This window comes from Tachyglossus aculeatus, chromosome 7 (assembly GCF_015852505.1).
Source record: "Tachyglossus aculeatus isolate mTacAcu1 chromosome 7, mTacAcu1.pri, whole genome shotgun sequence".
In the NCBI taxonomy this organism is placed as follows: domain Eukaryota; kingdom Metazoa; phylum Chordata; class Mammalia; order Monotremata; family Tachyglossidae; genus Tachyglossus; species Tachyglossus aculeatus.
This window is the reverse complement of record NC_052072.1, coordinates 38737181-38763607: the sequence shown is the minus strand read 5'-3', so window position 1 is coordinate 38763607 and position 26427 is coordinate 38737181. Positions and strand designations below refer to the sequence as shown.

General features: G+C 47.9%; 1 protein-coding gene across 5 annotated transcripts in view; it reads right to left on the bottom strand.

Moving 5' to 3' along the window:
* The window catches only part of ATP13A3 (ATPase 13A3), a 104754-nt gene extending 87093 nt beyond the window's left edge, over positions 1-17661 (bottom strand). For 2 of the 5 annotated variants that reach the window (XM_038749565.1, XM_038749569.1), the window contains exons 1-2: positions 17483-17660; positions 5351-5393 (exon numbers count right to left, since the gene is read on the bottom strand). The gene's annotated coding sequence lies outside the window, so the exon portion shown is untranslated. Of the gene's footprint in view, positions 1-5350; positions 5394-9480; positions 9504-17482 lie in introns of those variants that run through there. The other 3 variants (XM_038749567.1, XM_038749566.1, XM_038749568.1) reach the window with 3 other exon arrangements.
* Between the last annotated feature and the right edge of the window lie 8766 nt (positions 17662-26427).

Sequence of the window (26427 nt, the reverse complement as noted above, 5' to 3'; positions counted from 1 at the left end):
CACGCTCCCACCCCGCAATCTCTTGTTCCAGATGACCTCGCCAGCTACTTGAAAAAAAATCCAAATAATCAGGCCTGAGTTCCCCGAGAGGAAGCGGAATGGAGAAATAGAACATCAGCCTTTCAAGTCCACACTGTGCCCCTAACTTGCCGTGTGACTGTGGGCAAGTCACTCAACTTCTCTGTATCTCAGTTTCCTCACCTGCACAATGGGAATAATACCTGCCTTTAATAATAATAACAATAATAATAATAATAATAATGGCATTTGTTAAGCGCTTACTATGTGCAAAGCACTGTTCTAAGTGCTGGGGAGGATACAAGGTGATCAGGTTGTCCCACATGGGGCTCAGTCTTCATCCCCATTTTACAGATGAGGGAACTGAGGCCCAGAGAAGTTAAGTGACTTGCCCAAAGTCGCACAGCAGACAAGTCGTGGAATTTGAACCCATGACCTCTGACTCCAAAGCCCGTGATCTTTCCACTGAGCCACGCTGCTTCTCAACCTCACAGGTTTGAGGTGAAGGTTACTGCCCCCAGTAAGCACTCACTGGAGACCACTGGTTGACTCTGGCCTAAACTTCTTGAATGGGCTGTACACATATGCTGCCCCCAATTCCTCTCCTCCTCCAAGTACAGTCTTTCTTCCATCCCCTTCACTCTACTGAAACCTCTGAGGCTTCTCTCTCCAAGGTCACTGATGACTCCCTTCTCACCACATCTAATGGATTTTATTCCTCCTATTCATTCTCAATTTGTTGTGTGCCTTTGACACTGAGGACCCTGGTTTTTCCAAAACACCTCTTCCGGTTGTCTTCTCTCTCCGCTTGATACTTCTCCATGCCTTCGGCCAGCCCTTCCTCTGACTTCTGTTCCCTTACTGTGGATGTCTCTAAACAATCTGTTTTGGGGCCCCCGCTATTCGCAATCTTCTTTGAGGACCTCACCCATCCCACAGCGTCAGCATCACCTCTTTGGATCCCAAATCCGCATCACTTTCTGCCATCTCATGCATCCCCCTGTTTCTTGGATGTCCCACCTGCACCTTGAGCTCAGTAGTGTGGCCTAGTGGAAAGGCAACAGGCCTGGGAGTGAGAGGACCTGGATTCTAGACCCAGCTCCACCACTTGTCTGCTGTGTGACCTTGGCCAAGTCACTTAATAATAAATAATAATAATAATAATGGCATGTATTAAGCGCTTACTATGTGCAAAGCACTGTTTTATGTGCTGGGGAGGCTACAGAGTGATCAGGTCGTCCCACGGAGGGCTCACAGTCAATCCCCATTTTACAGATGAGGTCACTGAGGCCCAGAGAAGTTAAGTGACTTGCCCAAAATCACACAGCTGACAATTGGCAGAGCCGGGATTTGAACCCATGACCACTGACTCCAAAGTTCTCTGTGCCTCAGTTACCTCATCTGTAAAATGAGGATGGCGACTCAGAGCCCCATGTGGGACATGGACTGTGTTCAACCTGATTAGTTTGTATCTACCCCAATGCTTAGCAGCGTGGCTCAGTGGAAAAGAGCACGGCCTTTGGAGTCAGAGGTCATGGGTTCAAATCCCTGCTCCGTCACTTGTCAGCTGTGTGACTTTGGGCAAGTCACTTAACTTCTCTGTGCCTCAGTTCCCTCATCTATAAAATGGGGATTAAGACTGTGAACCCCCCGTGGGACAACCTGATCACCCTGTAACTTCCCCAGCACTTAGAACAGTGCTTTGCACATAGTAAGCGCTTAATAAATGCCATTATTATTATTATTAGTCCTAGCACATACTAAGGGCTTAATAAGTGTCAGTCATTTAAAAAAAAATCTCCAAAACTGAACTCACCTTTCCTATCAAATCCACTCCCCACCTATCTTTCTCTCAAGCCTGAAACCTTAGCATTATCCTTGACCCTTCCCTCTTTTTCAACATCCACTTTCAGTCAGTCATCAGTCTTTGCTCTACAACACTTAGAAAATCTGCCTCTTCCTCTCCATCCAAACAGACACTACATTGGTACCGTTATTTCTCATAACTCATCTTAACTACTGCAGCAGGCTCCGGTCTCTCTCTCCTCCAATGCACACTTCAATATGATGCCAGAATTTTTCCAGAGCACTTCTCTGCCCGTCTTTCCACCTCTAAAAATCCTCCCAAGGTTACCCATCCCACTCCACATCCAGTAGAATGGCTTTAAAGGATTCAGCTCTCTCCTTCCTACTTAGTCACTCCATTCTCCCACTATATCCCAGCTTGCACTTCTTCGTTCCTCAAGTTAGCTTAGTCACTGTGCCTCATTCTTGTCTGTCCTGTCACCAACCTCTTGCTCAAGACCTCCCTCCCGCATGAAACTCCATTCCCCCTTCCACCAGCCAGACCAAAGCTCTCCCATCTTCAAAGCCCTTCTAAAAATCACAACTCCTCTAATGGATTTCTAATCTCCCCACTTTTGTACCCCAAAATGTCACTTAACCCCATCTATGCCGCATAAGCACTTACATACTCACAACCCCCAAAGCACTTGGGTTCATATCTTTTAGATTATTGCTTCTAATTTATGTTGGCTTCTGTTTCCCCAGATAAACTCCTAAGTTCAGTGAGGGTGGGAATCGAGCACTCAAATACCTTTGATTGAATGATTCAAATTCTACTGCACTCAGAGTGCTTTGCACAAAGCAAGCACTTAATAAACACTATTGGTTGAATGAGATGACAATCATCCCAATCCACTAATTTTCTACATAAGCCTTCATTACCTCTACAGTATAACCTACAGAGTGGTGCAAAAGATGTATGTACATACCCCATCAACTTAAAGCTTATTGACTACATATTATATTTGCGTTTAACTAATTTCCCCACTAAAATAAAATACCAACTCGAGCATTTTCAGATAAACTGGTTCCAAACACTGCAACCACTCCAAAATTGTGTTTCTGTCATTTGTGCGGAAGCATAATCCTGTAAAGTCCTCCTCTAATTGATAGGATACTTGTGGGCAGGGATCATGTCTATCAGCTCTACTGTGTTATACTCATTTTTACTGTACTAAGCCCTCAGGCCCCCTATTCTCCCCCTCCCTTCTGTTATCGCCTATGCACTTGGGTGTATACCCAAGCCTTGGATATTTGCCCCAGCCCCAAAGCACTTATGTACACAGCCTGATACTCTGCCATTTCCCTTTCTGTAATTTACTTTAATTCTGTCTCCCGATCTGGTCTGTCTTGTCTTAATGTCTTGTCTCCCAACAGTCCTGTTCTCTACTTTCCCAAATGCTTTGTACAGTATTCTGCACACAGTAAGCACTCAATAAATGCCATCATTTGACTGATTTGTGTTTACCCCACCACTCCCATTATATTATGAATTTCTCATGAGAAGGGAGAGTATTTTATTCTTTTTTCAGTGCCTTGTAGTGTGTTCTGCACACATGAATTCTCAATACTCTATTACTGAAATCATACTGCTGAGGAACAGTGTGCTTAGTGGATACAGCACAGATCTGGGAGTCCAAGTATCTGGATTCTAACCGTGGCTCCCCCACTTGTCTGCTGTCTGACCCTGGGCAAGTCACTTAACTTCTCTGTGCCTCAGTTCCCTCATCTGTAAAATGGGAATTAAGTCTGTGAGCCCCATGTGGGACAGGGACTGTGTCCAGCCCGATTTTCTGGCACCTACCCCAGCGCTTAGCACAGTGCCTGGCATATTGGAAGCTCTTAACAAATACCACAATTATTATTATGAAGTAGGTGGTCTAGTGGAAAACATAGGTCTGGGAATCAAAGGACTTGTATTTTAGTCTCAGTTCTGGCAGTTGCTTGCTGGGTGACCTTGGGCAAGTCACTTAACTTCTGTGTCATCTGCAAAATGGGGATTCAACACCTGTCTTCCTCGGACTGTGACAGAGAGACTGTGCCCAACCTATCTCGTAGAGTGCTTGGCACACAGTATACACTTCGATGCCACTACTATAATCTTTTATTGCAAAAAGATCAGTGTCTACCTCGCCAATGTTTCGGCATGTTTAATTGACCTCTCTCTCAGTCCTAACCTAAATCACGTGGACTGAAACCTCATCGATTTGTTAACAGGAAAAGTACACTTTTACCATAAACAGGGTAAAAGATTTGATATGTCAAGCAGCTTCCTGAGATCTAACAGGATCGGAAGAGGGGTTGCTAAACCGTGGTGTGAAATCTATACATACACATTTATTTTGGCAACCGTAGTCTGTTCATCAAAGCAACAGTCCTCCGGAGAAGAGCGTGCCACATACCTTCCACGGAAACAAAATAAATGGTCTGGTAAGGAAGAGTTCTAAACAAGAGCACAAGCCGACGGGACTTGCCCTCCGAATAATCTTCATTCACTAAGGCAGCGTGGTTTAGTAGAAAGAACCCGGGCTTGGGAGTCGGGGGTCTTGGGTTCTAATCCCGGCTCCGCCACTAATCAGTTGTGTGACTTTGGGCAAGTCACTGGGCCTCAGTTACCTCATCTGTAAAATGGGGGTTAAGGCTGTGAGCCCCACGTGGGACAACCTGATGACCTCGTATCTACCCCGGCGCTTAGAACAGTGCTCGGCACATAGTAAGCGCTTAACAAATACCATCATTATTACTATTATTATTAAGGCAAGAAACGCTCCCGAAACACCCTGCCTTTTGGAAGTTTCACCTCTAGACCCCAAAATCCTCCTGGTGCTGATAGGTGCCTCCGGACACCGTCTCTTTGGCCAAGTACACGATTCATTTTGGTGTCCTCCTAATATCTGCTTTTTAACGAGTGCATCAAAAACACATTTAAAGAAGCGGCCTGACCTTCCCGGCTCCGCCACTTGCCAGCTGTGTGACTCAGGGCAAGTCACTTAACTTCTCTGGGCCTCAGTTCCCTAGTCCGTAAAATGGGGGTGAAGACTGTGAGCCCCACGAGGGACATCCTGATCACCTTGTACCTATCCCAGGTCTGAGAACAGTGCTTGGCACCTAATCATGATGGCATTCGTTCAGCGCTTACTATGTGCGAAGCACTGTTCTGAGCGCTGGGGCACATACAAGGTGATCAGGTTGTCCCACATGGGGCTCACAGTCTTAATCCTCATTTTAGAGATGAGGTCACTGAGGCCCAGAGAAGGGAAGTGACTCGCCTAAAGTCACACAGCAGAGAAGCGGCAGAGCCGGGATTAGTAAGCGCTTAAGAAAAACCATCATTACTGTTTTTACAAAACGCCGGATCGTGGCCTTTTCTGCCAAGCCCCCTCCACGTGGCTCCGGGTGACCAAGGGTCCCGAGTTTTGCTTGGCATATAGTAAGCATTTAACAAACACCATAATTAATAATAAAAGATGGTGAGGGCGAGTCCTACCTCCTCTGTCCAGCCCCCGTCCTCCAAGGCGTCTCACCCCGATCTGTGGAGAGAAGAAAGGGCGCTCCACACTTGCCCAGGGCCCTAAATTCATTCATTCATTCAATCGTATTCATTGAGCGCTCGCTGGGTGCAGAGCACTGCACTAAGCGCTTGGGAAGTCCACGTGGGCAATCTTTGGGGGCCTGAGGGGAGATGAGAGAGGAAGGGCCTGGAAGGGATGGACTCCACAGGCCCCCATTATCATTCATTGAGCGCCTGCCAGGTGCAGAGCACTGCACTAAGCGCTTGGGAAGTCCAAGTGGGCAATCTTTGGGGGCTCAAGGGGGGAAGAGAGAGGGAGGGCCTGGAAGGGATGGACTCCCGAGGCCCCAACCATCATTCTCCACCCAGCAGGCGCTTAGTGCAGTGCTCTGCACACAGTAAGCGCTCAATAAATACGACTGAAGCAGCGTGGCTCAGTGGAAAGAGCTTTGGAGTCAGAGGTCATGGGTTCAAATCCCAGCCCCGCCACTTGTCAGCTGTGTGACTTTGGGCCAGTCGCTTCACTTCTCTGGGCCTCAGCTCCTTCATCTGTTAAACGGGGGTGAAGCCCGTGAACCCCCCGTGGGACAACCTGATCGCCTTCTAACCTCCCCAGCGCTTAGGACAGTGCTGTGCACATAGTAAGCGCTTAACCAGTGCCATCATTATTATTGAATAAGTGCTGGGGAAGGGCGAATCGTCATCCCCTGAGCGTCCTCGGGGCCCCGGTTTCTCCCTTCGTTGCCCCGCTCCCCGCTTCTGGTGAGGGGCCTCTTTCCCCAGAATGGGTGGGGGCGGCTACCCCACTCTGGGCCTCAACTCCCTCATCTGTAAAATGGGGGTGAAGACCGTGAGCCCCGCGTGGGCCAACCTGATCACCTTCTAACCACCCCAGCGCTTTCAGGACAGTGCTGTGCACATAGTAAGCGCTTAACCAGTGCCATCATTACTACTGAAGAGGCGCTGGGGAAGGGCGAATCCTCATCCCCTGGGCGCCCTCGGGGCCCCGGTTTCTCCCTTCGTTGCCCCGCTTCTGGTGAGGGGCCTCTTTCCCCAGAATGGGTGGGGGCAGCTACCCCACTCTGGGCCTCAGCTCCCTCATCTGTAAAATGGGGGTGAAGACCGTGAACCCCGCGTGGGCCAACCTGATCGCCTTCTAACCTCCCCAGCGCTTAGGACGGTGCTCTACACACAGTAAACGCTTAATCAATGCCATTATTATTATTGAATAGGTGCTGGGGAAGGGCGAATCCTCATCCCCTGAGCGTCCTCGGGACCCCGGTTTCTCCCTTCGTTGCCCCGCTTCTGGTGAGGGGCCTCTTTTCCCAGAATGGGTGGGGGCGGCTACCCCACTCTGGGCCTCAGCTCCCTCATCTGCAAAATGGGGGTGAAGACGGTGAGCCCCGCGTGGGCCAACCTGATCGCCTTCTAACCTCCCCGGCGCTTAGGACAGCGCTGTGCACATAGTAAGCGCTTAATCAGTGCCGTCATTATTATTGAATAGGGGCTGGGGAAGGGCGAATCCTCATGCCCTGAGCGTCCTCGGGACCCAGGTTTCTCCCTTCGTTGCCCCGCTTCTGGTGAGGGGCCTCTTTTCCCAGAAGCGGTGGGGGCGGCCACCCCACTCTAGGCCTCAACTCCCTCATCTGTAAAATGGGGGTGAAGACCGTGAGCCCCGCGTGGGCCAACCTGATCACCTTCTAACCTCCCCAGCGCTTTCAGGACAGTGCTGTGCACATAGTAAGCGCTAACCAGTGCCATCATTACTACTGAAGAGGCGCTGGGGAAGGGCGAATCCTCATCCCCTGAGCGTCCTCGGGGCCCCGGTTTCTCCCTTCGTTGCCCCGCTTCTGGTGAGGGGCCTCTTTTCCCAGAAGCGGTGGGGGCGGCTACCCCACTCTGGGCCTCAGCTTCCTCATCTGTAAAATGGGGGTGAAGACCGTGAGCCCCGCGTGGGCTAACTTGATCGCCTTCTAACCTCCCCAGCGCTTAGGACAGTGCTGTGCACATAGTAAACGCTTAATCAGTGCCATCATTATTATTGAATAGGCGCTGGGGAAGGGCGAATCATCATCCCCTGGGTGTCCTCGGGGCCCCGGTTTCTCCCTTCGTTGCCCCGCTTCTGGTGAGGGCCCTCTTTTCCCAGAATGGGTGGGGGCGGCTACCCCACTCTGGGCCTCAGCTCCCTCATCTGCAAAATGGGGGTGAAGACGGTGAGCCCCGCGTGGGCCAACCTGATCGCCTTCTAACCTCCCCGGCGCTTAGGACAGCGCTGTGCACATAGTAAGCGCTTAATCAGTGCTGTCATTATTATTGAATAGGGGCTGGGGAAGGGCGAATCCTCATGCCCTGAGCGTCCTCGGGACCCAGGTTTCTCCCTTCGTTGCCCCGCTTCTGGTGAGGGGCCTCTTTTCCCAGAAGCGGTGGGGGCGGCCACCCCACTCTAGGCCTCAACTCCCTCATCTGTAAAATGGGGGTGAAGACCGTGAGCCCCGCGTGGGCCAACCTGATCACCTTCTAACCTCCCCAGCGCTTTCAGGACAGTGCTGTGCACATAGTAAGCGCTTAACCAGTGCCATCATTACTACTGAAGAGGCGCTGGGGAAGGGCGAATCCTCATCCCCTGGGCGCCCTCGGGGCCCCGGTTTCTCCCTTCGTTGCCCCGCTTCTGGTGAGGGGCCTCTTTCCCCAGAATGGGTGGGGGCAGCTACCCCACTCTGGGCCTCAGCTCCCTCATCTGTAAAATGGGGGTGAAGACCGTGAACCCCGCGTGGGCCAACCTGATCGCCTTCTAACCTCCCCAGCGCTTAGGACGGTGCTCTACACACAGTAAACGCTTAATCAATGCCATTATTATTATTGAATAGGTGCTGGGGAAGGGCGAATCCTCATCCCCTGAGAGTCCTCGGGGCCCCGGTTTCTCCCTTCGTTGCCCCAGTCCCTGCTTCTGGTGAGGGGCCTCTTTTCCCAGAAGCAGTGGGGGCGGCTACCCCACTCTGGGCCTCAACTCCCTCATCTGTAAAATGGGGGTGAAGACGGTGAGCCCCGCGTGAGCCAACCTGATCGCCTTCTAACCTCCCCGGCGCTTAGGACGGCGCTGTGCACCTAGTAAGCGCTTAACCAGTGCCATCATTACTGCTGAAGAGGCGCTGGGGAAGAGCGAATCGTCATCCCCTGAGCGTCCTCGGGGCCCCGGTTTCTCCCTTCATTGCCCCACTTCTGGTGAGGGCCCTCTTTTCCCAGAAGCGGTGGGGGCGGCTACCCCACTCTGGGCCTCAGCTTCCTCATCTGTAAAATGGGGGTGAAGACCGTGAGCCCCGCGTGGGCTAACTTGATCGCCTTCTAACCTCCCCAGCGCTTAGGACAGTGCTGTGCACATAGTAAACGCTTAATCAATGCCATCATTATTATTGAATAGGCGCTGGGGAAGGGCGAATCCTCAACCCCTGGGCGCCCTCGGGGCCCCGGTTTCTCCCTTCGTTGCCCCGCTTCTGGTGAGGGCCGTCTTTTCCCATACGCGGTGGGGGCGGCCACCCCACTCTGGGCCTCAGCTCCCTCATCTGCAAAATGGGGGTGAAGACGGTGAGCCCCGCGTGGGCCAACTTGATCGCCTTCTAACCTCCCCAGCGCTTAGGACGGCGCTGTGCACATAGTAAGCGCTTAATCAGTGTCATCATTATCATTGAAGAGGCGCTGGGGAAGGGCGAATCCTCATCCCCTGAGCATCCTCGGGGCCCCGGTTTCTCCCTTCGTTGCCCCGCTCCCCGCTTTGTCCTTCCCAAGCGCTTAGTACAGTGCTCTGCACACAGTAAGCTCTCAATAAATACGATGGATTGATGGATTGATTCTGGTGAGGGCCCTCTTTTCCCAGAAGCGGTGGGGGCGGCTACCCCACTCTGGGCCTCAGCTCCCTCATCTGCAAAATGGGGGTGAAGACGGTGAGCCCCGCGTGGGCCAACCTGATCGCCCTCTAACCTCCCCGGCGCTTAGGACGGCGCTGTGCACCTAGTAAGCGCTTAATCAGTGCCCGGTGGGGGCGTCTCCCCCAGCGCCCGGGTGACAGGTGTGTGGCGGCCTCCCCCCAGCCCCCCGGCCGCCTTCCTCACCGGGCTGCCGCCGGCTTCTCCTCAGAAGGGCGGGCGCCGCTCCGCCGCGAGCCCCATGGCGGCCCCTTCCCTCCCTCCCTCCCTCCCTCCCCCTCCCCCCCGCCGGGGTCCGGTCCCGGCCGGCCGGCCGGCCGCCGGAGGGAAGGGGCGCCCTCACGGAACCGCTTCAAACCGGTTCCTGAGGCCGGACGGCCGCGCGCGCGCCAGCCCACCGCCTCAACCCCCTCACACACCACACACACACACACACACACACACACACACACACAGCGCGCACGCGCGCCCCCGACGGCTCACGCTGGGGGGGGGGGGTCTCCCCAACCGGATGTGAGGTCACGTGACGGCCTCATCCCTGGCACCGCGCGCAGCGGCGGAGGGGAGGGGCCGCGGTGACGTCATCCTCCCGGAGGGGGGGGGCGCCCGCAGTCATTCAGTCATTGAGCGCCCGCCGGGTGCGCGGCGCTGCATTCATTCATTCATTCATTCATCATCATCAATCGTATTGATTGAGCGCTTACTGCGCGCAGAGCACTGTGCTAATCAATCAATCAATCAATCAATCATCATCAATCGTATTTATTGAGCGCTTACTATGTGCAGAGCACTGTACTAAGCGCTTGGGAAGTACAAGTTGGCAACATATATACATATCATCATCATCAATCGTATTTATTGAGCGCTTACTATGTGCAGAGCACTGTACTAAGCGCTTGGGCAGTACAAATTGGCATCACATAGAGACGGTCCCTACCCTACAGTGGGCTCGCAGTCTAAAAGGGGGAGACGGAGAACAGAACCAAACATACCAACAAAATGAAATAAGTAGGATAGAAATGTACAAGTCAAATAAATAAATAAATAAATAAATGGAGTAATAAATATGTATAAATATGTATGTATGTATGTATGAATGAATATGTATATAAATAAATATGCTAAGCGCTTGGGAAGGACAAGTTGGCAACATATAGAGACGGTCCCTACCCAACGGTGGGCTCACAGTCTAGAAGGGGGAAACGGAGAACAAAACCAAACATATCAACAAAATAAAATGAATAGAATAAATTGGTACAAGTAAAATAAATAAATAGAGTAATAAATATGTACAAACATATAGACATATATACAGGTGCTGGGGGGAAGGGAAGGAGGGAAGATGGGGAGGGAGATGGGGACGTTCATTCAATCGTATTGATTGAGCGCTTACCACGTGCAGAGCACTGGACTGAGTGCTTGGGACATCCAAGTTGCCAACATCTAGAGACGGTCCCTAATCAATCAATCGTATTTATTGAGCGCTTGCAGAGCACTATACTGAGCGCTTGGGAAGGACAAGTTGCCAACATCTAGAGACGGGCCCTACTCGATCCATCGTATTGATTGAGTGCTTACCGTGTGCAGAGCACTGGACTGAGCGCTTGGGAAGGACAAGTTGCCAACATCTAGAGACGGGCCCTAATCAATCCATCGTATTTATTGAGCGCTTACCACGTGCAGAGCACTGGTCTGAGCGCTTGGGAAGGACAAGTTGCCAACATCTAGAGACGGGCCCTAATCAATCCATTGTATTTATTGAGCGCTTACCGCGTGCAGAGCACTGGTCTGAGCGCTTGGGAAGTACAAGTTGCCAACATCTAGAGACGGTCCCTAATCAATCAATCGTATTTATTGAGCGCTTGCAGAGCACTGGACTGAGCGCTTGGGAAGGACAAGTTGCCAACATCTAGAGACGGTCCCTAATCGACCCATCGTATTTATTGAGCGCCTACCGTGTGCCGAGCACTGGACTGAGCGCTTGGGAAGTACAAGTTGCCACCTTCTAGAGACGGTCCCTAATCGATCCATCGTATTTATTGAGTGCTTACCGCGTGCAGAGCACTGTACTAAGCGCTTGGGAAGTACAAGTTGCCAACATCTAGCGACAGTCCCTAATCAATCAATCGTATTTATTTGAGCCCCTTCCTTCCTCTCCCCCTCGCCCCCCTCTCCATCACCCCATCTTACCTCCTTCCCTTCCCCACAGCACCTGTATATATGTATATATGTTTGTACATATTTATTACTCTATTTATTGATTTATTTTACTTGTACATATCTATTCTATTTCTTTTATTTTGTTAGTATGTTTGGTTTTGTTCTCTGTCTCCCCCTTTTAGACTGTGAGCCCACTGTTGGGTAGGAACTGTCTCTAGATGTTGCCAATTTGGACTTCCCAAGCACTTAGTACAGTGCTCTGCACATAGTAAGTGCTCAATAAATACGATTGATGATGATGATGATGCCGAGCACTGTACTGAGCGCTTGGGAAGTACAAGTTGCCAACATCTAGAGACGGTCCCTAATCAATCCATCGTATTTATCGAGCGCTTACCGTGTGCCGAGCACTGGACTGAGCGCTTGGGAAGGACAAGTTGCCAACATCTAGAGACGGTCCCTAATCAATCCATCGTATTTATCGAGCGCTTACCGTGTGCCGAGCACTGTACTGAGCGCTTGGGAAGTACAACTTGCCAACATCTAGAGACGGTCCCTAATCGATCCATCGTATTTATTGAGCGCTTACCGTGTGCAGAGCACTGGACTGAGCGCTTGGGAAGTACAAGCTGCCAACTTCTAGAGACGGTCCCTAATCGATCCATCGTATTTATTGAGCACTTACCACGTGCAGAGCAGTGGACTGAGCGCTTGGGAAGGACAACTTGCCAACATCTAGAGACGGTCCCTAATCGATCCATCGTATTTATTGAGCACTTACCGTGTGCCGAGCACTGTACTGAGCGCTTGGGAAGTACAAGTTGCCAACATCTAGAGACGGTCCCTAATCAATCCATCGTATTTATTGAGCGCTTACTGTGTGCAGAGCACTGGACTGAGCGCTTGGGAAGGACAAGTTGCCAACATCTAGAGACGGTCCCTAATCAATCCATCATATTTATTTGAGCCCCTTCCTTCCTCTCCCCCTCGTCCCCTTCTCCATACCCCCCATCTTACCTCCTTCCCTTCCCCACAGCACCTGTATAGATGTATAGATGTTTGTACAGATTTATTACTCTATTTAGTTATTTATTTTACCTGTACATATCTATTCTATTTATTTTATTTTGTTAGTGTGTTTGCTTTTGTCTCCCCCTTTTAGACTGTGAGCCCACTGTTGGGTAGGGACTGTCTCTATATGTCGCCAATTTGTACTTCCCAAGCGCTTAGTACAGTGCTCTGCACACGGTAAGCGCTCAATAAATATCTAAAGACGGCCCCTAATCAATCAATCGTATTTATTGAGTGCTTACCGCGTGCAGAGCACTGGACTGAGCGCTTGGGAAGGACAAGTTGCCACCTTCTAGAGACGGTCCCTAATCAATCAATCGTATTGATTGGGCGCTTACCGTGTGCAGAGCACTGTACTGAGCGCTTGGGAAGTACAAGTTGGCAACATCTAGAGACGGTCCCTAATCAATCCATCATATTTATTGAGCACTTACCATGTGCCGAGCAGTGTACTGAGCACTTGGGAAGTACAAGTTGCCAGCATCTAGAGACGGTCCCTAATCAATCCATCGTATTTATTGAGCGCTTACCATGTGCCGAGCACTGGACTGAGCGCTTGGAAAGGACAAGTTGCCAACATCTAGAGACGGTCCCTAATCAATCCATCGTATTTATTTGAGCCCCTTCCTTCCTCTCCCCCTCGTCCCCCTCTCCATCACCCCATCTTACCTCCTTCCCTTCCCCACAGCACCTGTATATATATATATATATATATATATATATATATTTGTACAGATTTATTACTCTATTTATTTATTTATTTATTTGTTTTACTTGTACATATCTATTCTATTTATTTTATTTTGTTAGTGCGTTTGGTTTTGTCTCCCCCTTTTAGACTGTGAGCCCACTGTTGGGTAGGGACTGTCTCTAGATGTTGCCAATTTGTACTTCCCAAGCGCTCAGTACAGTGCTCTGCACGCGGTAAGTGCTCAATAAATACGATTGATGATGATGATGATGATGATGATGATTTGTTGAGCACTTACCGTGTGCCAAGCACTGGACTGAGCGCTTGGGAAGCACAAGTTGCCAACATCTAGAGACGGTCCCTAATCAATCCATCGTATTTATTGAGTGCTTACCGTGTGCAGAGCACTGTACTGAGCACTTAGGAAGTACAAGTTGCCAACATCTAGAGACGGTCCCTAATCAATCCATCGTATTTATTGAGCGCTTAACTGTGTGCAGAGCACTGTACTGAGCGCTTGGGAAGTACAAGTTGCCAACATCTAGAGACGGTCCCTAATCAATCAATCGTATTTATTGAGCACTTACTGTGCTCAGAGCACTGTACTAAACGCTTGGGAAGTACAAGTTGGCAGCACGTAGAGACGGTCCCTACCCAACAGTGCGCTCACAGTCTAAACGAATGGGCTCACCGTCTAAAAGTCTACAATAATAATCATTCATTCAATCGTATTTATTGAGCGTTCGCTATGTGCGGAGCGCTGGACTAAGCGCTGGGGAAATACAATGATAATAACAATCATTCATTCCTTCAATCGCATTTATTCATTCATTCATTCATTCATTCAATCGTATTAATTGAGCGCTCACTGTGTGCAGCGCTGGACTAAGCACTTGGGAACTACAATCATCATCATCAATCATATTTATTGAGCGCTTACTGTGTGCAGAGCACTGTACTAAGCGCTTGGGAAGTCCAAGTTGGCAGCATATAGAGACGGTCCCTACCCAACAGTGCGCTCACAGTCTAAAAGTCTACAATAATAATCATTCATTCAATCGTATTTATTGAGCGCTCGCTGGGTGTGGAGTGCTGGACTAAGCGCTTGGGAAGTACAATGATAATAACAATCATTCATTCCTTCAATCGCATTTATTCATTCATTCATTCATTCAAACGTATTAATTGAGGACTCACTGTGCACAGCGCTGGACTAAGCACTTGGGAATCAATCAATCAATCAATTAATAGTATTTATTGAGCACTTACTGTGTGCAGAGCACTGTACTAAGCGCTTGGGAAGTACAAGTTGGCAACATATAGAGATAGTCCCTACCCAACTGTGGGCTCACAGTCTAAAATAAAATAAAAGAGACAGAGAACACTCTCAAGCAGCGTGGCTCAATGAAAACAGCACGGCCTATGGAGTCAGAGGTCATGGGTTCAAATCCCGGCTCCGCCAACTGTCAGCTGTGTGACTTTGGGCAAGCCACTTAACTTCTCTGGACCTCAGTTCCCTCATCTGTAAAATGGGGATTAAGACTGGGAGCCCCCCGTGGGACAACTTGATCACCTTGTAACCTCCCCAGCGCTTAGAACAGTGCTTTGCACATAGTAAGCGCTTAATAAATGCCATTATTATTATGGGCGGGAGCGCGTGGCTCAGTGGAAAGAGCGCGGGCTTGGGAGCCGGAGGTCATCGGTTCGAATCCCGCCTCCCCCACATGTCTGCTGTGTGACCTTGGGCAAGACACTTCACTTCTCTGTGCCTCAGTTCCCTCATCTGTAAAATGGGGATTAAGATTGTGAGCCCAACATGGGACAACCTCATCTCCTCGTGTTCCCCCCAGCGCTTAGAACAGTGCTTTGCACATAGTAAGCGCTTAACAAATACCAACATTATTATTATTATTAACAAAACAAAATATAGTTACAAAATAAAATAAATAGAATAAATACGTACAAATAAAATAAATAGAGTAATAAATACGTACAAACATATATACATATATACAGGTGCTGCGGGGCTCTCCCAGGTGCTTAATGTGTTCTGCCCACAGTTAAGCACTCAGTAAATAGCCACGTTCCTACTTGGGCAGTCGAGGCAACAAGGGACTAGGAAGCCGCGTGGCCTAGTAGAGCGAGCATGGGCCTGGGAATCATCATCATCATCAATCGTATTTATTGAGCGCTTACTATGTGCAGAGCACTGTACTAAGCGCTTGGGAAGTACAAATTGGCAACATATAGAGACAGTCCCTACCCAACAGTGGGCTCACAGTCTTCAGAAGGAACCGGGTTCCAATCCCCGTGCCGCCATTCGTCTGCTGTGTGACCTAGGGCAAGACACTTCACTTTCTCGGGCCTCAGTTACCTCATCTGCAAAATGGGGATTAAGCCTCACATGAGACAGGGACTGTGTCCAACCTCATTTGCTTGTATCTAGCCCAGTGCTTCGTACAGTGCCTGGCACATAGTAAACGCTTGCCAAATGCCATAATTACTAGTATAGTATATGTATATATTTGTACATATTTATTGCTATGTTTATTTTATTTGTACATACTTACTACTCTATTTTACTAATGATGTGTATATAGCTATAATTCTATTTGTTGACGGTATTGACACCCGTCTGCTTGTTTTGTTTCGTTGTCTGTCTCCCCCTTCTAGACTGTGAGCCCGTTGTGGGGTAGGGACCGTGTCTATATGTTGCCGACTCGTACTTCCCAAGCGCTTAGTACAGTGTTCTGCACACAGTAAGCGCTCGATAAATACGATTGAAAGAGTGAGTGAATAGGAGGGCAGATTGCAGCACACTACGAAATTCCATGCTGAGCTTTCTTTATGCACAGGATCCAAAGTCAAAGGGATGATCTCAGGGTACTTCCCGTGCTGTTACCGCAAACTTTGCCCGAGTAAACCAGTTCTTTTTCAGGATTTCTGTCCTCGTGAAATGCCCCAGATACTTATTTTTAGCAAAAAACCTTCTCCCCTTCTCCCTTTCTCCCCAGAGGCCAAACTAAAACTAGAACCCAGATCTCCTCATTCCCAGAGCAGCGTTTTGTTATTGTTTTTTCCACTGAACCAACAGCAAGGCACAGAAAGCATTAGAGTTTGGGATCTCAAAGGCTTTCCTTACTGCCCCCTTCCTCTTCATGTCCTAACCATTAAATCCAAAAGGGAATGTGCCGAACTGGTGTCAAGGGGTACTGAAAGAGGGACATATTTTCAAACAGACCCACCCAAATCAGGTCTGTGAGTGTGGCAGAAGAGCCCGGGCTTTGGAGTCGCGGGTTCAAATCCCGGCTCCGCCAATTGTCAGCTGTGTGACCTTGGGCAATTCCCTTAACTTCTCTGGGCCTCAGTTACCTCATCTGTAAAATGGGGGTTGACTGTGAGCCACCGTGGGACAACCTGATCACCTTGGATCCCCCCAGTGCTTAGAACAGTGCTTTGCACATAGTAAGTGCTTAATAAGTGCTATTATTATTATTATTATTATTATTATTGTGGTGGTGGTGGTGGTGGTGGTTATTATCTGAATGTAAAAAAATATTTGAATTCTGCGGAATGACTTAACCAAAAGAAGCAGCGAGGACTAAGAGAGAGCACAGGGCTGGGAGTCAGAAGGCTTGGGTTCGAATCCCGGCTCCACCACCTACCTGCTATGGGTAGAATCACTTAATTTCCCCGCACCTCAGTTCCCTCATCTGCAAAATGGGCATTCAGTACTTGGGCTCCCTCCTACTTAGAATATGAGCCCCAGGTGGGACCTGATTATCTCCTATCTACCCCGGCGCTCAGTATAGTGCTCAGTATAGTGCTTCACTTCTCTGGGCCTCAGTTACCTCATCTGTAAAATGGAGATTGAGACTGTGAGCCCCAAGTGGGACAGGGACTGTATCCAACCTGATTTGCTTGTATCCAACCCAGTGCTTAGTACAGTGCCTGGCACGTAGTAAGTGACTATAACCTCACTGTGGGCAAAGAATGTGTCTGTTAATTTCATTGCATTGTACTCTCCCAAGAGCTAAGTAAAGTGCTCTGCACATGGTACATGCTCAATCATTACCATCGATTGATTACCAAATACCACAATTATTGTTATTACTTATTATTAAGCAAGGGAACAAACTGCAATTTACTGTTGAATTGCATCTTGAGAATGCTTCTGGAATTTTCTGTTCCTCCCTTCCACATTCCCCGCTCCACCTCCCCACCCCGCTCCAAGTTATTGTTTCTATTATTGCCCTTTCCTCTTACCAGCGCCTTCCAGCTCCGGGAATACAGGTAAATGAAATGGCCATAGCAACAGGCCAGGTGGAGGAACGTTTTACCCCGCCTCCCTAGCCAAGAAGACCCGGCGGATGAAATCTTCCATTCTTCAGGTGCTCGGAGAAAGAAAACATCCCGCGCTGTCTCTCCAGTTACACGGTTATCGTGTCTCTGACGCCAGCACTGAGGACAGTGAACTTTAAAACAACGTCCCTTTCTTTGACTAATCCTGTAGGAAAACAAAATCCTCAACTCTAAAAACCAGCCAAGCTGAAGATAGTAAATACCGGGTAGCTGAAACACGCATTTCTGGCGAAGAGGAAAATAAACAAAATGCTTTACCTCCCCCTCAACTCTGTTCGCCCACAGCAACCTTTTGAAAGCTAAGAGGGCTGCTGGGAAGACTCTCTTCTCGGCAGCGTGGTGTAATAATGGTTTCAACAGCAGCGGCCCTGAACAGAGTTTGATGTGAGATCAAAGGATTTTAAGGGACCTCAGACTTCCTGGTATGGGGGAATAGGAGAGGACAGAAAAGTTGCTCTCCATTGGAGCCGCTCCATTTCACATCCTAAGCAGAAAGGTGAAGTGGATAGAGCAAAGGCCTGGGACTCCGGAGGTCATGAGTTCTAATGCTGACACCAACACTCGTCTGCTGTGTGACCTTGCCCAAGTCACTTCTCTGTCCTTCAGCTATCTCATCTGTTAAAATGGGGATTAAGACAGTGAGCCCCATATGGGACAGGGACTGTGTCCAACCTGATTTATTTGTATCCACCTCAGTGCTTAGTACGGTGCCTGGCACATAGTAAATGCTTAACAAATACCTGAGAAGCAGCATGGCGTGGTGGATAGAGCACGGGCTTTGGAGTCAGAGGTCATGGGTTCAAATCCCGGCTCTGCCAATTGTCAGCTGTGTGACTTTGGGCAAGTCACTTAACTTCTCTGGGCCTCAGTGGCCTCATCTGTAAAATGGGGATTAAGACTGTGAGCCCACCGTGGGACAACCTGATCACCTTGTAACCTCCCCAGTGCTTAGAACAGTGCTTTGCACATAGTAAGCGCTTAATAAATGCCATCATTATTATTATTGTTATTATTTTGCAGTGTGTGACCTTGGGCAAATCAATTCACTTCTCTAGGCCTCAGTTACCTCATCTGTAAAATGGAGATTGAGACTGTGAGCCCCAAGTGGGACAGGGACTGTATCCAACTTGATTTGCTTGTATCCAACCCAGTGCTTCGTACAGTGCCTGGCACATAGTAAGCACTTAACAAATACCATAATTATAATTATTATTATCCCAACCCCACCGTTCCCCAAATCCACACAATAAGGGGCTCCACAGTGACAACTGATGGTAGTGGCAGTAGTGTTTCATTCATATTTACTCACTCATTCATTCAATCGTATTTATTGAGTGCTTACTGTGTGCAGAGCACTGTACTAAGAGCTTGGGGGAGTACAAAATAACAACAAACAGACACATTCTCTGCCCACAACGAGCTTACCGTCTAGAGGACGAGTTTACAGTTATTGAGCTCTTACTGTGTGCAGAAGTTATAGTCCCTGCCTTTGAGGAGTTTGCTGCCTCAGAAGGACCTGGGTTCTAATCCTGGCTCCGCCACTTGTCTGCTGTGTGACTTTGGGCAGTCACTTCACTTCTCTGAGCCTCAGCTCCCTCATCTATAAAATGGGGATGAAGACTGTGAAGCCCCATGTGGGACAGAGACTGTGTCTAACCCAGTTACCCTGTACCTGCCCCAGTGCTTAGTACAGCGCCCGGCACATAGTAAGTGCTTAACAAATACCACGATTATTATTATTCCCCAGTGGTGAAAGCCCCGGAGTCATCTGGGTCCTGGTTGTCCTGCCCCTTCTGCCCCAACACTGTCACTTGTCACATCAGTGCCTGCTTCACTCTCCCGCCCAGATCGTTTTTCTAAAAAAAGGTCAGTCATCATCTCCCTGCTCCTAAAGATCCTCCATTGAATGCCCAACCACCACTGCATCATACAGAAACTCCTTGCCATCGGCTTTTAAGCACCCAATCAGCTCACCTCCTCCTATCTTTAACATTTTCATCTCCTGCTACCACCCAGCCCACACCCTTTGCTCCTCCAAAACAAACATACTCACTGTACCTTGATCTCCTCTGTCATTCATTCATTCATTCAATCATATTTATTGAGCGTTTACTGTGTGCAGAGCACTGGACTAAGTGCTTGGGAAGTCCAAGTTGGCAACATCTAGAGACGGTCCCTACCCAACAACGGGCTCACAGTCTAGAAGGGGGAGACAGACAACAAAACGAAACATGTGGACAGGTGTCAAGTCATCAGAATAAATAGAAGTGAAGCTAGATGCACATCATTAACAAAATAAATAGAATAGTAAATATGTACAAGTAAATAGAGTAATAAATCTGTACAAGCATATATAGAGGTGCTGTGGGGATGGGAAGGAGGTAGGGCGGGGGGGATGGGGAGGAGGAGAGGAAAAAGGGGGCTCAGTCTGGGAAGGCCTCTTGGAGGAGGTGAGGTCTCAGTAGGGCTTTGAAGGGAGGAAGAGAGTTAGCTTGGCGGAAGTGTGGAGGGAGGGAATTCCAGGCCAGGGAGAGGACGTGGGCTGGGGGTCGACGGCGGGACAGGCGAGAACGAGGTACAGTGAGGAGGTGAGTGGCAGCAGAGAAGCGGAGGGTGCGGGCTGGGCTGGAGAAGGAGAGAAGGGAGGTGAGGTAGGAGGGGGCGAGGTGATGGACAGCATTGAAGCCGAGAGTGAGGAGTTTTTGCTTGATGCGTAGGTTGACAGGCAGCCACTGGAGATTTTTGAGGGGGGAGTAACATGCCCAAAGCGTTTCTGCACAAAGATGATCCGGGTAGCGGCGTGAAGTATAGACTGAAGTGGGGAGAGACAGGAGGATGGGAGATCAGAGAGGAGGCTGATGCAGTAATCCAGTCGGGTAGGATGAGAGATTGTACCAGCCAGGTAGCGGTTTGGATGGAGAGGAAAGGGCAGATCTTGGCGATGTTGCGGAGGTGAGACCCGCAGGTTTTGGTGACTCGCTACCAACCCCTCATCCACATCTCCCCTCTGAGCTGGAACTCCCTCCCCTTTCCTATACAATAGACCACCACTATCCCTGCCTTCAAAGCCTTATTAAAATCACATCTTCTCCAGGAGGTCTTCCCCAATTAAGCCCTCTTTTCCCCTTCTCCCTCTCCCTTTTATGTCACCTAAACACTTGATCTTCACTCCGCCCTCAGACCCACAGCGCTCATATACAGATCCATAATTTATGCATTTTCATTAATGTCTCTATCCCCCTCCAGACTGCAAGTTCCTTGTGGGCAGGGAATATATCCATCAACCCTGTTGTATTGTACTCGCCCAAGTGGTTAGTACTATGGTAAGCACTCAATAAAACCATTGATTTATTGGTGGCTTATATCATGATGGGGAGGCTCAAGACAGAGATAGAGAGGAGAGCAAGAAAGAGAAGGAGAGAGGAGAGGAGAAGGAGAAAGAGGAGGGGAGAGAGAGAGAGAGAAAGGGAGAGGGGAGGAGGTTTCTTATTCTTGGGACTCCTTCTAGGCATAGTAATCTAGGAGGTCAACATTATTCCCAAGAAATTGAGGTAGAGCACCACTAGTGTACTGTAAGAAGTTCTATGCCCACAGTCTTCTCATGACAAGAAGGCAGGAATACAGGTCCTAAACAGAACTCTGTTATTGGCTACTCTGTAATCCTGAAGAAATCCTTCCTCCCATCTCTGCCTCAGTTGTTCCAAAGGAGATGATAATCAATTAACTAATCAATCCTATTTATTGAGTGCTTACTGAGTGCAGAGCACACTAAGCTCTTGGGAAAGTACAATTTAACGGTTGGTAAACACCTCTTGCCCACAACAGCCCCTCCCTTTCCTTCGTCGATAAATTGCAAGCAGGGAGAGGATGTTTTGCAGAGTGCTTTGATCTCCTCCTCCCCCTCAACTTCATAAGCATTTACTGAGCCTTTTTTCTGCAGATTAAAAGATCATCAACAAAGAACTGAAATAAAGCACACAAAGTAAATGTCCAGGTGCAGAGTACACATAAATGCTCTGCCTCTGTGTGTCTCTGGGGCCCTTTCGCACAGCTGGACAATTAGACATGATTCCCCACTCCTGAAGAAACTCCAGTGGTTGCCCATCCATCTCCGCATTAAACAAAAACTCCTCACCACTGACTTCAAAGCACTCAATCGCTTTGCCCCCTCCTACCTCACCTCGCTACTCTCCTACTACAATGTAGCCCGCACACTTCATTCCTCTAATGCTAACCTTCTCACTGTACCTCCATCTCATCTATCTCTCCATCGACCCCTCAACTACATCCTACCTCTGGCCTGAAACGCCCTCCCTCCTCAAATCTGACAGACAGTTACTCTCCCTGACTTCAAAGCCTTTCTGAAGGCACATCTCCTCCAGGAGGCCTTCCCTGATTAAGTCCTCATTTCCTCTTCTCCGACTCCCTTCTGCCTCGCCCTGACTTGCCCCCTTTATTCATCCCCCCTCTCAGCATCACAGCACGTATGTACATATCTGTAATTTATTTTTATATTAATGTCTATCTCCCCCTCTAAACTGTAAGCTCATTGTGAGCAGGAAATGTGTTTGCTGTTCTATTTTACTCTCCCAAGAGCTTAGTACAATGTTCTGTACACAGTAAGTGCTCAATACATTCATCTGAATGAATGAATGAATGAATGACTCTCTCAGCAGTCCGTGTGAGGAAGGAGGTGCTATCCTGAGGATGTTTGAACATTTGCCTGGCAGGCTCTGGAATAAAATGTACTTTTTGCACTTTTTCAAAGGAATGGGAGGGGTAGCATCAGCACCACTGACTTCCTGCTGATTACCCACAGTTACATCAAGTGGGACATCCCCAAAGCCAAAAAAGCTGACCCCCAAGATCTTCTGGTGCTTGGCATCCCAATAATTTGCTCAGCTTTCTGGAGGGAGGTAGTTAGATGACTGGGGAGAGGCATTCATGCTTCCTGTAAATCAAACCCGAAAAGGAAGGGGGAAAGATGGTGGGTCAGTATATGACATGTTTTTCATTTCCAAATGGAAAAGTATCAATAAAATAATAAAGTTTTCCCCCAAAGGCTGATGTATGATTGTGCCTTACAAGGTATTCCTAATACTTTGTCTTGGTCAGGGTTAAATCTTCCAGGGAAGAGATGTTCTCTTTCCCTTAGTCTTTTGGGAGGTAGTGACAACATTAAATATACTTTCTGTTTCTCCATAGTTACCACTGTCACCGAACTAGAACTTACTTCCCTTGAAACATAGGGAAGTCACCTCACCCAGGGAACTGCAGTGTCTGAGAATGGATGAAAGCAACGGAGTTACTCTTGTTATTATTTTGGTATTTGTTAAGCACTTACTATGTGTCAAGCACTGTTCTAAGTTAATGAGGTTGGACCCAATCTATGTCCCACATAGGGCTCACACTCTGAGCTAGATAATCACCCAATAATATAGTGAAATTATCACCCAGTGCCTTATACAAAATAGAATTCAGCTTTTTCTTAAGTACATAAAAAACTGACCAAAGAAATGAAGATATTAAAGCCTCCTAGCATCAAATTTGGTACGGAACAAGATGGAATTGCCATTCTAATGCCCTTATTCACTGAGTTTTAAAGCTCCTCTTTAAAAAAGTGAGATCAATCAAAATGAACCAATTCCAGTAGAAAAGCCCTTTCAGGAATTAAATTCAGATGAGGGAGTACAGAGAAGCAGCGTGGCTCAGTGGAAAGAGCCTGGGCTTTGGAGTCAGAGGTCACAGGTTCAAATCCCAGCTCCGCCAATTGTCAGCTGTGTGACTTTGGGCAAGTCACTTAACTTCTCTGTGCCTCAGTTACCTTATCTGTAAAATGGGGATTAAGACTGTTAGCCCCCCAAGGGACAACCTGATCACCATGTAACCTCCCCAGTGTTAGAACAGTGCTTTGCACCTAGTAAGTGCTTAATAAATGCCATTATTATTATTATTACTAACTGTGAAATAGCACAATGCCTTTGAAAACAAAGACACGCAGCAAGCTTTAAGGAGAATGTAGGGCAATCCTGGATCCTCGTTGAAATCTCCAAATAATAATAATAATAATGATAATGGTGGCATTTGTTAAGTACTTGTGTCCCAAGATCTGTACTAAACGCTAGGGTAGACACAAGATAATCAGGTCAGAAATAGTCCTGGTCCCACATGGGGCTCACAGTTTAAATAGAAGAGATTTTGAATTACCTATTTTACAGATGAGGGACCCAAGCATTATAAAATCCTGGAAGGCAGGGATTGTGTACTCTCCCAAGGGCTTAGCACAGTGCTCTTCAAAAAGTAAGCACTCAGAAAATACTCCTGATGACTGAGTGATTGTCTGAAGCAGCAGTCTGGGGAAAGGCAGCATTTTCTGAAGTGGACAACATAAACCTGAACAAGACTAGCAAAAGGCTCCTGCAGTTGGCTTTTGAGAGAAATAAGATTGAAATTTGAAAGATAAAGAGATTCCAGAAGTTCCCGAAGCATCGGGTTATATCCTTAGCTTTTCCCTTGAACACAGTAGCCTTTACTTATATCACAAGATCAAACAAGCCTGGTCTTTTTCCCTTGCAAATTTTTGTTACTATTACCTCAGAAAAAGGTAAATTACTTTTCTATTTACTTGAATAGTTGCCCAGGTCCAAGTTATTTTCTTTGCCCACTACATGATTAATGAATCACCAAGTTACAGCCAAAGTCTGTAGATTCAATGTTAGAGAAGAGACAATATGTATTTTTAAAACTATGTGCCACCTCTGAGGTACCAAAGTGTGCCGACAAATCATGGCGATGCAGTCTCAATCAACCAAAGGGATTTATTGAGCATGTACTGTGTGCTGAGCACTTGTACTAAGCGCTTGGGAGGAAACATTACAGCGGAGTTGGCAGATATGATCCCTGCCCTGAAAGAGATCTTCTGTCAAGATTAATGGACAAACCTCAATCCTGAAACTCCAGGACTCAGAGAAAGGATTCATTCATTCATTCAATCGTATTTATTGAGCGCTTACTGTGTGCAGAGCACTGTACTAAGCGCTTGGGAAGTACAAGTCGGCAACATATAGAGATGGTCCCTACCCAACAACGGGCTCACAGTCTAGAGGGGGGAAACAGACAACAAAACAAAACACGTGGACAGGTGTCAAGTCATCAGAATAAATAGAAGTGAAGCTAGATGCACATCAATAACAAAATAAATAGAATAGTAAATATGTACAAGTCAAATAAATAGAGTAATAAATCTGTACAAACATATATACAGGTGCTGTGGGGAGGGGAAGGAGGTAGGGCCAGGGGGATGGGGAGAGGGAGAGGAAAGGGGGGCTCAGTCTAATGAGGGGGCTCAGGATTACTGTAATGAGAGTGATTTAGTTAAGGTCTCTCTCTCTCTCTCTCTCTCTTTCTCTCTCTCCTTCTTGTCCCTGTCAGTCAAGTTCCCCAGAGAGGTTGAGAGAGGACTCATTTGTACATATTTATTACTCTATTTATTTATTTATTTATTTTATTTGTACATATCTATTCTATTTATTTTATTTTGTTAGTATGTTTGGCTTTGTTCTCTGTCTCCCCCTTTTAGACTGTGAGCCCACTGTTGGGTAGGGACTGTCTCTATATGTTGCCAATTTGTACTTCCCAAGCGCTTAGTACAGTGCTCTGCACATAGTAAGCGCTCAATAAATACGATTGATGATGATGACTCAGATCAGGTTTCAGATGATAAGAGAAGGAAGTAACAAGGCCTAGTGGATAGACCACGGGCCTAGGAGTCAGGGGACGTGGGTTCTAATTCCGCCTCTGCCAGGTGTCTGCTCTGTGACCTTGGGCAAGTGAGTTCATTTCTATGCGCCTCGGTTAACTCATCTGTAATATGAGCTAATAACAAATACCACAATTATTGTTTGTAATTGTAATTATTTTCAATAACAAATACCGCAATTATTGTTATTAGAGGGGGAATGTCCAGCAGCTGTGGCAGTAAATTGTCACAGCTCTGTCCTAGGACCAGAACCAAGCACAGTTACCTTGGTAGCCACTGCAGTCTCTGCTGCCCACAATAACCAGCTGTTTTTCATGAGTCTCACTGGGCATGACAACCTCGCAAAATGCCTGTGGTCATTCTGGGATCAGTCAGAAAACTTGCTATGGGTGGCGTTGTCTGAACAGGCATTCTCCTGCTTACCCAGTGGAGATGAGAATCCAGGCGTCCAGATTCCCATCATCATCAATCGTATTTATTGAGCGCTTACTGTGTGCAGAGCACTGTACTAAGCACTTGGGAAGTACAAATTGGCAACATATAGAGACAGTCCCTACCCAACAGTGGGCTCACAGTCTAAATTCCCAGAGTTCTGCTCTTCCAACTGGACCAACAGTGGGGCATGTTTCCAATGGATCCGTAGAAGACCAATTGCCTGCCAAGTCCCTAACTGGTATAGAGTTCCACCTTAAAAAAATAAGATTATTTCTTGAAACTCGACTTCAAAATCATTCAGAAATTGGGAGAAAAATCTTCAATGCTTAATGTTTTAGAAGTAAGGAAAAGAAAGTTCGATTTCTCTCCTTCCAAATACGAAGGGGAAGTCAGGTGTCACAAGGAGGAAAGGTTGCTTGGCCCTGACTTAATATCAGGAAAGATATGGGGCCCCTGGTGTATCTGTACTGGGAGGCAAAGAAGCTAATCCTAGTGTAGCAAAGACACTACTTGTCTGCTGTGTGACCTTGGGCAAGTCATTTCACTTCTCTGTGCCTCAGTTACCTTATCTGTAGGATGGAGAATGAGACTGTGAGCCCCATGTGGGACATATATCTACCTCATTCCTTGGCCCTCGAGGATCAGGAATCAATCA